The sequence below is a fragment of the Sarcophilus harrisii genome, chromosome 2, assembly GCF_902635505.1.
Source record: "Sarcophilus harrisii chromosome 2, mSarHar1.11, whole genome shotgun sequence".
In the NCBI taxonomy this organism is placed as follows: domain Eukaryota; kingdom Metazoa; phylum Chordata; class Mammalia; order Dasyuromorphia; family Dasyuridae; genus Sarcophilus; species Sarcophilus harrisii.
Window position 1 is genome coordinate 40629065 of NC_045427.1, and position 16088 is coordinate 40645152.

The window sequence follows — 16088 nt, forward strand, 5'->3', positions numbered from 1 at the left end:
ATTTCTTATAAATTAGAGTCAATTCTCTATATATTTTGGAAATGAGGTCTTTATCAGATCCTTTGTAAAAATATTCTCCCAGTTTATTGCTTCCCTTCTAATCTTGTCTGCATTAGTTTTATTTGTACAAAAACTTTTCAATTTGATATAGTCAAAATTTTCTATTTTGTGATCAGTAATGATCTCTAGTTCTTCTTTGGTCATAAATTCCTTCCTCTTCCACAGGTCTGAGAGGTAAACTATCCTATGTTTCTCTAATTTATTTATAATCTCGTTCTTTATGTTTCTGGACCCATTTTAATTTATCTTGGATCGGGTTAATTTTAATCCCTTTCTTACTAGTTTCCAAATTTTCCTGCCTTTTTCAAAAATGATTCTTATCCCAAAAGCTGGGTTCTGGGTTTGTAAACACTGAGATTAAAAATTTTGATTTTTTTCTTTAACCTAACCTATTCCACTGATCAACTGGTCTATTTCTTAGCCAATACCAAATGGTTTTGGTAACTGCTGCTTTATAATATAATTTTAGATCTGGTACAGCTAGGCCGCCTTCATTTGACTTTTTTTTTTTTCATTAATTCCCTTGAAATTGTGAATACATCCAGCCATTCTGGAGAGCAATTTGGAATTATTCTCAAAAAGTTATCAAACTTTATACCCTTTGATCCACAGTTTACTACGGGCTTTATCCCCAAAAGAGATACTAAGAAAGGAAAGGATCCTGTATTCAAGAATGTTTTGGCAGCCCTCTTTGGTGGAGGAAACTGGAAACTAGTGGATCCCATCAATTGGGAAATGGCTGAATAATTTGTTATAAAAATATTATGGAATATTTATTGTTTGGAAGAAATAACCAACAAGATGGTTTCAGAAAGGCCTGGAGATTAAAGAACTGATGTGGTAAATGAGAGGACCAGGGAATTTTATTTCAACAATGAACAGAGGATGTATTTGATGGTCCCTGGCCATCCCGCAATGGTGAATTAAATCAGTTCCAGTGGAGCAAGAATGAATTGAACCAGCTACACCCAGTGAAAGAACTCTGGGAGATGACTATAAACCACTACATAGAATTCCCCATCCCTCTATTTTTGTCCGCCTGCATTTTTGATTTCCTTCACAGGCTAATTATATACTATTTCAGAGTCTGATTCTTTTTGTACAGCAAAATAACTATTTGGACATGTATACTTATATTGTATTTAATTTATACTTTAACATATTTAACATGTATTGGTCATCCTGCCATCTAGGGGAGGGGGTGGTGGGAAGGAGGGGAAAAATTGGAACAAAAAGTTTGGCAATTGTCAATGCTATAAAATTACTCATGCATATAACTTCTAAATAAAAAGCTACTAAAAAAAAGCAAAAATAATACTATTCTATTTTTCTTCAGTTATGCTGAATTGAATTGCAAAGACAGTGCCTTGTTGTTTTTTTTTTGTTTTTTTTTTTTTTTAAACAATACCATACTCCATATCTTAGTCAGGGTTTCACTGCTAATAGAAATTAATGCCAGGTTTTGAACCTAGATCTTTTGATGCTCCTCTCTAATACTCCTTTTCATTTGAGTATATTTAGGTGCATAGCCCCTCTTCCTTCATTTCCCCTCCCAATACTGAACCCAATTTGGACCTAACTCATGTTTCCAGGGCCGAAGAAAACAGGGAGGAGGAAGAAAGGCAAGGAGCCCAAATCTCTGGGTCCAGCAGCAATTCATAATTGCTAAATTAGAGCAGTACACATTTTCATATAGAATCTGCTATCTGTTCTTTGTATTTTGAAACATTTTTGTTTGAGTTCATAATAAATAGAAAAGAAAAAAGTCTATATACATATGAGTATACATATGTATGTAGGACTGATATTACTGGTTTAAGGGCTGCCGTGTCCTTTTCAGGATTGCTCTTCCACCTTTGTTGCATATGCCCCAATTCTCATGTGTAGCTCCAAGAAGCTAGCATGCACAGTAGCCATATCCTGATAAAATGAAATTAGCAGATGAGCCAAATAAGGTTGAGGGTGAGCAACAGACCTCACACTAGCTGGAAAGTTAGGAGGGTGTTTACCCCAAGCATGCAAAGCTTTCCCCGGTGGAATAGGAAGTTGTGAACAATTTGTTCAAATAATCCATGAATGCTATAGAAACAAGCATTGTGGAGCACCTAGGGCTTGGTCAGACATCAAAGTCACCGAGATCATCTACTTCATCCCAAGCCATCACCAGTTATCTTGATTTTTGTCTTGCCACTCTACTCTGGTGGCTTTGGAAGAAAGAGTGAGGCTGATGACTTTGAGCAGTTGTGAGAAATAATTCATTAGGACCCCACTCTATTCCAACTAGTTTTAATCAGTTTGATATTTACATAAATCATATAGGGATAGGTAAGTTTTTAAAGGGGGCCTCACATTTTGATGTAATATTTACTACTGTTTTTTATTTACCCAGGAATAAAACTTATTTGTATAGCCACAAGAAAACTCAATTTAATTTTTTTTAATAATTATAACTTTTTATTAACAGAGCCCATGCCAGGGTAATTTTTTACATTATCCCTTACACTCACTTCTGTTCCGACTTTTCCCCTCCCTCTCTGCACCCCCTCCCCCAGACGGCAAGCAGTCCTATACATGTTAAATATGTCACAGTATATCCTAAATACAATATATGTGTGCAGAACCTAACAGTTCTCTTTCAACTTAATTTTCAGGTTCAAACACGGCATGGGTGGAATGCCTTGATACTTTGAAACATCCCACAACTTATTGTTATGCCTCCAGATCATACTTGTTCAACATGAGCAAGTAATCATGACTTAGGACCACTAACCTATGACTTCTCTACTAATATGTCATTTTTGGCACTGCCAATCAGTGAGATTCCATATTTTCCCTCTCTCTTTTGCATAATTCAGTATCAAAACCTATAAAAATAAGGTCCTAGAAGAATGGGGAATCTCAGATCATGTGGAAGATCTGGGGTCCACCTCATTGGAAGGGACTATGGATCCCTTAATAAAATACCATTGATTCAGAGCTCTGCCTCAATCTATTTTGTTGTAGTTTGGGCAATTCTAATCCCCATACAATTCTGTCTCACTTAAATACAACTTACACAGGAGTCTAAAGACATCATTTATACCATTTTACTGCTCAGGTATTTTACTAAATTAATATTTTATCTATCTCAAAGACTTATGATGGGCTAGTGATGAAGCAATAGCTATAGTCATAATCCTTCACAGAGGTAGCTCAGACCATAGGGTTGTCGTCCCACGGTACTGAAGCAGCAGTGGGACTTCGCAGCCCCCAACATGTCTGAATACCTTTTTTAAGGACCACATTGCTCACTTCCTGGTGTGAGAAAGGGGATAGAAAAGGTCCCCCCAAAAGTGTGCATCATCCAACCCTAGCCTGCTTACTATGGCAGGCAGGGATCCACCCTGCAGTTGAAATATACAAAAATTTTTACATTTTTGTAAAAATTTTTATTAAAAAATATTTTTATTTGTTAAGTTGATTTTATGTAAATCTAAGTGCATAGTAAATCTAGTAGAATTGAAAAAACCCAGCTCTTCTTCTGAGAAAACTCAGCAAGTATAGAATCCAAATAAGAAATCCTGACTGGCAAATGAAGATCAACTTGCCAAAATCAGAGCTGGGTGATGGATAATGTTCTTATCTTTCCCACTAGTGGAGTAAACCATGGTTGTGTGTTTGCTTTCCCACGGTTTTTAACATGATGTTTCCAGCAATGTTGGCCGGTACCTTCAATGAGCATGTATCAAGGTTATCTACTGTACTGATGGTAAATTACTTAACTTGGAAAAAAAAAGCTACCGGGGCAGTTAGATGGTGCAGTGGATAGAGCACCAGCCCCGAAGTCAGGAGGACTTGAGTTCAAATGTAGCCTTAACTTAACACTTCCTAGTTGTGTGACCCTGGGCAAGTCACTTAACCCCAATTGCCTCAGCAAAAAAAGAAAAGAAAAAGCTACCAGCCAAAAGTAAAATGGGGGGAAAGTAGGTATGCCCCTTTTTGTTTGCGGGTAATTGTATACTCAATGCAGCCTCTGAGGCTGAGATGTCATAGAGCATGGATCAATTCTCTGCCATTTGTATTAATTTTGGACAATACCAAGAAAATAGAGGTCATCTACAGGCAAGCACCACTCCATTTATATGTGGACTCAATGATTACAGCAAATGGGGAAATTCTGAATATTGTGGATAAATTCACTTACTTTGGCAATGTATTTTCTAGGGAGGTACACATAGATGATGAAGTTGACCCACACATTGTCAGAATTAGCTTCAGTGTTTGGGAGGCTCTGAAGGAAAGTGTGGGAGAGAAGAATTATTAGCTTACCAAACTGAAGGTTTACACATCCATTGTTCTAACATCATTTTTATATGTGAAATCGAGACTCTATACTAACACTGTGCCAGAAAACTGAACTTCCATTTAGATTTGGAGCAAGGTTCTGAAAATCACCCAGCAAGATAAAGTACTAGACACTGAGGTACTTTTTGAGCCAAACTGCCAACCATTCAAACTCTACTGCAGAGAGCACAACTTCAATGGGCTGGCCACATTGTTCAAATGTCAAAGGATTGCTTTACAGAGAACCCCCCAAAAAGCAAGTGCTCAGATGGAGGTCAGAAAAAGATCTCTCTGAAGAACTTTGGTATTAATTATGAGATATGGGTTACAGTGGTACAGAACTCCACATGAAAGAAGGTTCCAAGAGCAAAACAAAATCGTGATAGCTCAAAAAAAAAAATGTGCAATGCACGAATTTAGAGACATCTCCATCCCAAGCACTCATGAAGACTCTTTGTGCCCAACCTATGATAGGGCCTTCCAAGCTTGATTTGGGCTGACCAACCACAACTGAATACACTGTATGTTAACCCCAACATCATGATGTCATTTTGGTCTTTGAGTACAAAGGAGAACAGATCAATGGATGTGTGTGTAGTGTGTGTGTGTGTGTGTGTGTGTGTGTGTGTGTCTTCTCATTAGTGAGATTGTTGAACTAAATGAATGGTTAATATGGATTACATGAAATAGAAAAAGTTCCCAAAAGACTCTCTGGTAAAACCAAGTTTTCCATTTTCTTCCAATAGACATTAGAGATCCAATTAGAGATCCAAGACTTAGAGATCCAATGAGATCTCACAAAAAATTATTTAAGATCTGATTCATTTTTGTTTGGAAACTGATGATGCTTGGGAATCTTGCACATACAAAAAGAAGCCCACTTTAAGGTGATGGGAGCAAATGAATTCCACAGCAACCAAGTCTTCTAATTGAGATCTCTGGGTAAGTAATCAAGACCTGTTTCACTTAGAAAGGGAAGCCTCCAAGGAAAATAATTTCAAAGTCATAATATCAGCAATCTGAAATCTTCACACAAGTGAGGAAGCGGTTATTAAAAGCTCAGAGACTTGTGCCATGCTCAAAAGCTCTTGTCTGAAAGAAAAGTTGGCTATCGGGAAGTAGATTTATTAAGATGACAGCTCTAATTCCCTTCCTTGTACAAAACAAAAAGGAGATGTCATCCTTCTTCAAATATATGTCTGTCTTCTTAAAAACTGCCACACTAAGGATTTACTCATTGCTAACTTTCATTCTGATGAGTGCTGGGGCTCTAAGACTCTTCTCCCAACCTTTACTTATGACTGAAAGGGCAGATATCTCTGTGGCCCGCGGGTAAAATTGGTAAGTATTTTAAACTATTGCTATAAGTGAGTCTTTGTGAGTTTTTTTTTTTAATTGAAGTGGTCACTTTTTCCACCACAGAGATCACAACCATTCTGAAATTGAGATAGTCTCCAGGAGCTACTATGGCCCAAAATTCCAATACCCTGAAGCTAAGCCTGCTCCTGAACCTCTCTGAGCCTGGGCTGTTTCTTAGACTGTCACTGAGCCCCTTTAGATCGGCCTTGGTGGGGAAAGGGAGGCTTGTGCCCCTATACTAGATTATGTGTCCAGATCAGAAATGCTGTTTTAAGTCTGTCCAATTCTTGCTCCGCTCTCTTTTTCTTCATATGCCTGGACCCAGTAAGTGTTGGCATTTCTTAGGGGATCAAAAGAAGGATTATTCAGTGACAAAGTCCCAGAATTTTCCTACTCTAGACTTGGGCGCTGGGTGAGCTGCTAATAGGTTTATGCTGCTCCAGCTGGCATGGGAGAGGGCTGCCGAGTGAGCAGTTTAAGTATTACAATTCACTGGTATTTGTTCATAAAGGATTTTGGAATTTTACAAAAGGTAAAAAACCTTGCCAGGGATTCTGCCTTCTTCTTCTGGGGATTTATCTGTAATTACTTCTTATCTGGTTTCATAATTCCTTTTGGGTAGGAGAAGTTGTTTTGAGAGAGTCAGCAATCTTCCCTCCTGATGTTTGTGATGTGGAGGACCCGAGATTCACTTGAATTCAGGATTTTCAGTCCTACTACACTCCCACAACCTGGACTGGCCCATTTTTTACAATGGTCATACATGGCTACAGTGATATTACTTACATCACTGCCTGCGCTTGCAGTACTTCCCTGAAAGATTGCAGACACTTGCAAGAGATAGTTTCCCAAAGAGAAGTTGTTGATGAGCAAGTCTGTGGATTTCTGGAATAGGGAAGGTGAGATCTATCAGCAGCTCCCTGACAGAAGTCAGGGAAATAGAAAACAAAGTCCTCAAACTGTTCATCTGCAGAGGAGGGAAGGGAGAAAGAGAGAAACCAGCCTTGCCCGGCCCTCTGCCTTTGCAGCCAAGCCATCCCTTGGCTCCTCTGCTCTGGGCGCAGGTGCCCCACGTGCCTGGGATGGACATCTGGACTCCTGGGAGAGTTTCTTTGTCCCCCATTTCTTGGGGGACTTCAAGTGAGTAACTCCAGCTAGATGGTTCGAAGAATAAAATTCTGGAGCTGGATTTGGAGTCAGGAAGTTGTTCAGTCATTTTCAGTTGTGTGCAATTCTTTCTGATCCCATTTAGGGCTTTCTTGGCTAGAGATATTGGAGGAATTTGCCATTTCCTTCTCCAGCACATTTTACAAGTGAGAAAACTGAGGAACAGGGTCACACAGCTAGAAAGTGTCTGAGACCAGATTTGAACTCAGAAAGAGGAATCTTCTTGACTCTAGGAACAACACTTTATCCTTATACCACTTAGCTGGAAGACCTGAATTCAAATTCAACTACAGAATCTTCCTAGCTGTGTGACCTTAGGTAAGCCATTTACCCATCTGTCCTATATTCCTTAATTATATGATGGAGATGATAAAAGCATCTACTCCATAGAGTAATTTTGAGGAACAAATGAGATAATATTTGTAAGGCACTTAGCACAGTGCCCGGAACATAGTAGGTGCTTTAAAATGCTCATTCCTTTTTTCCCCTTCCTCCATTTTCTCCCTTTATCATCTTTAATGGTAGTCCCCAAAAGTGAACATAGTGCTCCACATGAGGTTGGACCCAACACCAGACTTCATATTTATCCCTATTGAATTTCTTCTTAATTTCTTCCTCCCAATGCTCTAGCCTGCAAAGATCCTTTAATATCCTGAATCTTGATGCCCAGTGGTAGTTGTTCCTCCTAGTTTTGTGTCTTCTACAAATCTGACCAGCATCTAATGAGTAGATATCCAGCAGACTTGATAAAAGTCTCACTGGACTTCAAGAGCAAAGTTAGGGATGTGCTTAAGAGAGCAATCGCTGGCTCCAAATGTTGTGTTTGCGCTTTAGCACCAAATGTTGAGATTGATGCGCACACCAAATTCTGGGGTTCGGTCATGTGAAGAATTCACAGTGGCCGTTCTCTTTGGCAAAAAGTAGGTCTATTTAGAAGAAAAGGTCACAATCAAAATGAAAAGATCCAGTAGACACAGAGAATAGTGAAGATGAAATAAAGTTGGGAGAGCACAGTCTAAGGAAAGGGCTTTTGACAATTGACAACAGAAAAGACAAGTTTCCTGGTGGAACTCACAATGAATTAGGAAAAAGGGGATATCCCTTGTGGTCAGACCATGCCCTTAGCTGGCAGGGTAAATTCATAGAGTTTAGCATCCTGGAGGAGTTAGTTGGGTATAAGGAGAAAGACATCATGAGCCATGGTTGGGAGGTGAGAGACATTGTGAAGCATGGTGGGGGGAAAGGAGAGACACCCCGTGGCTTGGAGGGAGGGGTAAGGGGAAAGATACCATGAGGCAGAGTTCTGTGGTGGGCTATAATCCCAAGAGGGATTCAGCAAAGATGGTATGGGAAATTCAACCTCAGGGGGTTAACATAACTCAGATTTCGGATCAGACATAGCAAGATGGTCTCCCACAAACTCCACAGAGGGAGCCACTAAAAGGGATTCTCCTGTCTGCCCCACGGAGCAACTCCATCAATGCTCCAGTCTTTTCTGTCAATCGCACCCAGTTACTGGGGACCTCATCAATTAGGACTGGACATATAGACTTTGGGTCAAGCAATTAAATAAGCATTTATTAAATGTTTTATTTAAATGTGTTTTATTGCTTGTATCTGGTTTTGGGTTTTGGGTTTCCTGCCTTCATAATAGCTCTTTATTTTTTGATTGGAATTTTTGTGTTAGGGCTTTAAGGGAACTTCTGGAGGAAATGTTGGGTCCATGTATGGTTTTGATCTATATTATCTGAATTTCTACAATTAGTTTTTCTAAGTATTGTGTGCTGCACGCACATGGACCTCAGGGGTATGGTCAGGTCAGGAAGCTACAAAGTTTTATAGTGCCTTATATAATCTAAACTAGGGCATAGTCTGATTGCTGTCTTCTTAGTCCAAGCTTTTTAAGATTCTCAACATCAGGTTATATCTAGGCAATATGATTGCAGGTTTCACTCTGCTTAGAGTGCCAGTAGATTATTGCTGGCTCCACCTCCAAACCACATTTTGGAACGCTCTGCAGACTCAAAGAGACAGAAATATAGGCTCACGCTTACCTACAATTCTTGTCTTGATTGTTGTTACTGTACTTCTTATTTGTTCTTCATTCCTGAAAAGGTTCAATGACATCAGGAAGTTAATGTTTTGGCTTATTTATGAACTGGATTTAAGTGAGGGTGGGCTATGCAAAGTCACCAGTCTCACTTTCTCCTCCAGAGCCATCTGGGTCCAATGGCAAGATATAGATCAGGATATAAGATTCAGTTGGAGACCTTTGCCTTTTTAAGCTAATGTTTTATTTATTTATTTATTTAACAGATCTCAGTTTGACTGAGGCAAAGCCCAATCAGTGATTAAGATTAAGAAATAAAGAAAAAAAAAATAGCTCCTTATATCTACTCAAAAAAAAAAAAATCAATCTGAAGGAGAAGACCCTCATGGTTTCGGACCAAAACAGAACAAATACTATTTACAATTACTCTGAGCCAGCAAAATTAGGCTGGGCCCTATTGTTGGCCAATCAATGGGAGGAGAGAGAGACCATGGATGGGTCACAATCTGCATCACTATAGGGAATACCTACATCAATGAGAATATATCTTTTGGAGAATTGTAGTATAAATTACTTTGCTTACAACAACTTTACATACCATGTCTTACATGATTATAATAAGAAAAATGATGTAAACATGACTGATGTGGAAACATAATTAATATGATTGTACACGTATAACCTATATATGCCATCTTGAGGAAGGGAGAAAGGAGGGAGGAAAGGGAAAATATGGAGCTGAAAATCTTATGAAAGTGAATGTTGAAAATTATTTTTGCATATAACTGGAAAAATTAAAATACTATTTTAAAAAAGAAAAGGTGACGTAAGATGAAGAATTTTTTCTCATTTCATTAATTAGAAAAACTCAGCCTCAGAAAGGTAAAGGTATATATATGCTCATGTTCACACAATAATGATCAGAGTTGGGATTTGAACCAAGAACTCCTGACTGTTGATTAGACTCAACAAAGATTTATATTAACCACTTACTGGTCACAAGACTACTATGTTCAAAACTCTACCAACACCAATAAAAATTCTTCAAATACAAAGAAATTCATTATTAAAAATAAATTCCCAAAGCAAACAATTCTAAAGCCTACTAAGTGAGAGATGATATTATAGCAAAAAGAATACTAGATTTGGAGTTGAGTTTAAATCTTACAATGAACTTCAGTTTTTTCATACATAAATTAAAGATGATGGACTAGATGATCTCTAAAGTTCTTTCCCTATGAACAGCAAAATCCACAGAAGAAGTGTTCCCTAAATGGTACTGTATAAATGAGATGGTATGATCCTAATTCAAAATAGAACTTTAAAAAAAAAAAAAAAACCAAGGTCAATATGTGAACTAAGCTAGATAATCATCCTCCTTTATTTGGTAGTCTATGACACATCTCCCCAAGTCACACACCCTACAAATGAACCCTGCCTTGACAATGAAGGTTGACTGACTAAGGAGGAAATTCTTAGTGAACAAACATCTTTCAGGAAACAATTTAAAACTTGAAAAATATTCTAATCCTTGATGTTTCCAAGGGATTTAGATAAACAATTTGGAGCTAATCTTTAGTTCCGGAAACATTTGGATTCCACTGGTCAAGGACCTTTAGCAAAAGAAGTAGGAGAAATTAGAAGCAGAAAATGAGTTTGAAGTCGTCATTGTTCAGTTATTCAGTTGTGTCTGATTGTTCATGATCCCATGGACCATAGCATGCCAGCCCCTTCTATCCTCTACTGTCTCTCAAAGTCTGTACAAGTTCATGTTCGTTGTTTCCATGACCATCCATCACATCCTCTGCTATCTCCTTTCCCTTTTGCCATCAATTTCTCGCAGCATCAGAGATGCTTTCTAATAACCCCCATTTTCTCATTTTGTGACCAAATTTCTTAAGCATTGTATTAAGCCTTCCAGTAAATATCCTCAATAATTTTCCCTAAGCATTGACTGATTCGATCTTCAAATCAGTCCCTTGCTGTCCAAGGGACTCTTAAAAGTCTTTTCTAGCACCATAATTTGGAAGTGTCAATTCTATAGCACTCAGCTTTCCTTATAGTCCAACTCTTACAGCCATACATTGCTACTAGAAAATCCATAGCTTTGACTCCATAGACCTTTGTTAATAAGGTGATATCTCTGTTTTTTAGTGCATTGTCCAAATTTGCCATGACTTTTCCTTCCATAAACTTTCTTTTCATAACATGCCGGGGGTGGGGGGTGAGGTCTACGGTAGACAGAGGGCATAGATGCCCTGTCATTATGTTGGAATGACCTCCAAATAAAAGGAAGGAAGGAAGGGAGGGAGGGAAGGAAAGAGGGAGGGAGGAAAGAAGTAAAGAAGAAAAAAGAAAAGAAAGGAATGAAGGGAGAGAGGGAGGAAGGAAGGGAGGGAGGAAGGAAGAAGAAGAAAGAGGGTTGCAGTGGAAGAAGGGGGGTGGGGGGGAAGAGGTAGAATAGGAAAAATCTTCTCCCATAAAAGAGATGCACAAGAAAGTATAAGGGCAAAGGGATAGTGAGCAGTGTTTCAATCTCACTTTCATTGGACTTGATGTTTCAAAAAGGGAAGAATAAAATCACTCATTTATGTATAAATGTAACTTACCCAATAGGGAAATAGAAGGAGAATGGGATAAGAAAAAAGGAAAGTCAAGAGGCGATTCAAATCTGGCCTCAGACACACTTCCTAGCTGTGTGACCCTGGGCAAGTCACTTAACCAGATTGCCTCAGCAAAAAAAAAAAAAAAAAAAAGTTGAAAATTATCTTTACATGTATTTGGAAAAATAAAATACTATGAAAAATTAAATAAAGGGCTGGACCAGATTCTAATATACTTCAACTGAACTAAAAAAAAAAAAAAAGGCAGGGGTAGTAGCAATCATGATCTAGGACAAAGTAAAAGCAAAAACAGACCTAATTAAAAGGGAGAAGCTGGGAAACTACATTTTGCTAAAAGGTACCATGGATCAAGGTTTCCTAAACCTTTTCCACACATGACACCTTTTCACCAAGGAAATTTTTATGTGACAAATAAATATATAGGTATATAAAGTAGGCATACAAATCAAATGTTTACTGATAATAAATCATAATTTAGTGATAACACCCCCCATATTCAGTTATACAATTCCAAATGGAGTTGTGACTCATGGTTACACAATGAAGTAATATTTTTTAAAAATGTCATAGCAAGTTTCTCTGATAAAGTGTTTATTTCTCAAATATCTACTGAGCATAGAACTGAGTTAATTTTATAAAAATAAGAGCTATTCTCCAGTTAATAAATGGTCAAAGGTTACAAACACAGTTTTCAGAAGATATTACAGCTATCTTTAACCACATGAAATATGCTCTAAGTCACTATCAATTAGGGAAAGACATATTAAAACAACTCTGGGATACCACCTCATACTTATCAGGAGTGACAAATGTTGGAGGAGATGAGAGAAAAAGGTACACCAATGAACTGTTGGTTGAATGTGAACTGCCCCAACTATTCTGGTGAGCAATTAAGAACTCGGACTAAAGAGCTATAAAAACTATAATCCAGCAATGACACTCCTAGTTCTGTGTCCCAAAGAGATCAAAGAAAAAGGCAAAGGACCATTATATACAAAAATATTTATAGCAACTCTTTTTGTTGTGGCAAAGAATTGGAAATTGAAGAGATGCTCATCAGTTGGGGAATAGCTGGATAAATTATGGCATATGATTCTGTTGTTGTGATATGGAAAATGATGAAGGATATGATTTCAGAAGAAAAAACATGGCAAGACCAATATGGATGGAGGCAAAGGGAGTAAGAAGCACCAGGAGATTAATGTGCACAGTAATTGCAATATTGTGATGATGATCAGTTGTGAAAAATTTTGCTACTCTGTCCAATATAATGATCCAAGCAATCACAAGGAAAAAATGTTATCAACCTCCAGAAAGAGAATTGATAAACTCTGAGTGCAAATTGAAATGTAATTTTTTCTTTATTTTTCTTGCTTTTAAAAATGTGGCTAATATGGAATTTTTTTTACACAATTTTCACGTATAATTGATGTCATATTGCTTGCTTTCTTAGGGGGTAGGTATGGGAGGAAAGGAGAAAATTTGGAACTCAAATTTAAAAAGAAAAGATGGTTGAAAATAAATAATAAAGTAAAAATATTTTTAAAAAGAAAAACATAATTGGGAAATTGTAATGGGCTGAGGTTTGAGCTGATGCACTGAGGTCCCAAGTACATGAGGCTAGATAGTAATTGGGCTATACTCTATTAATATACATGATTGGATTAAGAATGGTCCCTGCCCACTCTCCTTGCAAGTCCTGATGTGTTGTATAGGAAATGAGGATTTTGGTGGGTGGAGGCAGAGAGGGAGGGAAGAAGACAAGCTGGGAGAGATTGGGCTGAGTTCGAGACTCCGAGCTGCTGGTTGTGTGGCTGCTGGTCGAGCTAGCTTCTTGACTCAGCTGCACACATTGCTATCGCCGATTCTCTTCCACCTCCGATCCTTCTTCACTGAGAATAAAGACTGACGATTTTCCCCTAACCTGAATTCCTGTCTCGTGCTGATCTTAAAATACACGATCTTAACAGGAAATAATAAAATAAAATACAACAAAACATAAATGATGTTAAAAATTAATTGGAAATTAAATAATCTAATCCTAAGGAATGGGTGAACCAAGAACAAATCATAAAAACAATCAGTAATTTCATTAAAGAGAATGACAACAATGAGAAAACATTCCAAAATCTGTATCATGCTGTTTACATTACATAGAGGGAAAATATATATGTGGACACATGCATGCACATGTGCGCACACACATACCTACACACAAATGTATTAACAAAAGAGAGAAAGAGCCATTCAATAAATTGGACACATAATTAAAAATTAAATTTAAATTAAATAAATTAAATTAAAATGAAATAAATGAGCAAAATTAAATGAAAATTAAAAAAATAAAAATATTAGGAAAAAACAGATTAAAAATCCCCAATTAAACACCAAAAACAAAATCCTGAAAATCAAGGGAGAGGTTTAAAAAATTGAAAATTAAAAAAAAATTGATGTAATAAAAACTAAAAAATAGTTTTGGGGGGATTGAGATAGAGAAACCATTTGTTAATATTATTTTAAAAAGAAAAAGAAGGAAACCAAATTACTAATATCAAAAATGAAAAGGATGATTGCATGAAATTGATTATTAGATGTTATTTTGTCCAATTATCTACTGATAAACCAACAATCTAAGTGAAATGAGTGAATATTTCCAAACATATCAATTGATCAAATTAACAAAAGAGGAAATAGAATACTTTTAAGCATTTCTAAGATGGGGTTATTTAAAAGATTTTGAGTTCTAAATTTTTTCCCTTCCCCAAGACAGCAAGCAATCTAATAGAGGTAATATATGTACAATAATTTAAAACATATTTCCATATTAGTCATATTGTGAAAAAAAATCAGAACAAAGGGGGAAAAACATGAGAAAGAAAAAACAAACAACAAAAAGGTGAAAATGTATGCTTTAATCTATATTCACTCTCCATAGTTCTCTCTCTGGAAACAGATAATACTTTCTAACTCAAGTCTATTGGAATTATCTTGGATTGCTGAATTGCTAAGAAGAATTAAGTCTATCATAGTTAATCATCATATAATCTTGGTGTTACTATATATAATGTTTTCCTGGTTCTGCTCACTTCATTCAGCATCAGTTCATGTAAGCCTTTCCAGGTTTTTCTGAGACCCACTCATCATTTTTTATAGAATAATAATATTCCATTACATTCATATACAAGAATTTATTCAGCCATTCCCCAACTGATGGCCATCCACTCGATTTCCAATTTCTGCCACTATAAACCTTATATAAATATTTTTGTACATGTGGGTCCTTTCTCCTCTTCCCCTCTTTTATGATCTCTTTGGAATACAGGTCCAGTAGAGACAGTGCTGGATCAAAGAGTATGCCCAGTTTTATAACCCTATGGGCATAATTCCAAATTGCTTTCCGGAAAGGCTGGATCACTTCACAGCTCCATTAACAATGCATCAGTGTCCATAGGAAATTTATTTTCTATCATTAAGTTCTTTGCATGTACTCTGGATGAAATCTTAGTTGCTCTCCCAGAACCAAAAATCCTGTCACTTTCCCATGAGCTTCATTAGAACAAAAGGGTATTTTACTTTTTACATGCACAGGGACTTTTCTGAGGTTACCCAAATATATACAAAATCTTCTCTGAGGTCACCCAATTTCCCTGCTTTGATTCCTTTCCTTTCTTTAGATAAACCCTTGCTTCACTTGGCTGGGTTGCCTGTCTCCCTTAAGAAGGAGGCCCACAAGATGCATCACCCCTTATCCCAAGCAAAGTCATGAATAAATGCCCATGCTTGATTTGAAGATGCTTTGAGCCTGAATTCTTTCAGAGACAATACTATAACCTACACTTGGGTATCCCAACATCTTCAGCATACTCCCCCAAAATTGCTTTGTCATTTCTTTACTTTCACAATTCCTTTTACCTGAAAGGCCTTTCTTTTTTTATCTAGACACTAAAACCTGCCCTTTTTATCCTTCAAAATTCTCTTTAAAATCCTCTTCATAAGAATTTCTGAAACTAATCCTCCCCAGTCTTAAGCCCTTGGAATCATTCTAACATTCCAACTATGTTCCTTACAGAAACAAATTTTATCCAATAGGGAAACAGAAGAGAAAGTATTTTAAGGGAAAGGCGACTAAGGAGAGAAGCTTAAAGCAAGGGATTAGTTTGAGACAACACAAACTTTTAACGAGAGAATGAGAAACAATGAGAAGAAAAAGTATATGTGAATAAAATGGAAAAAAATTCACAGTTTATAATAATATGAAAATAAATGGGATTAACTCACCCATAAAACAGAGAGAATAGCAGAACTGATTAGAAACCAGACCCCAAGAAAACAAGAAACAAACTTGAAACAAAAAGTTATACATAGAGTTAAAAAAGGAAACAGAGAAAAATCCATTATGTTTTGGCTGACAGCAAATGGCAGGAGTAACAATCATGATCTCAGACAAAGCAACAGCAAAAATAGACCTAATTAAAAGAGATATAATAGAAAAATAACATCTTGCT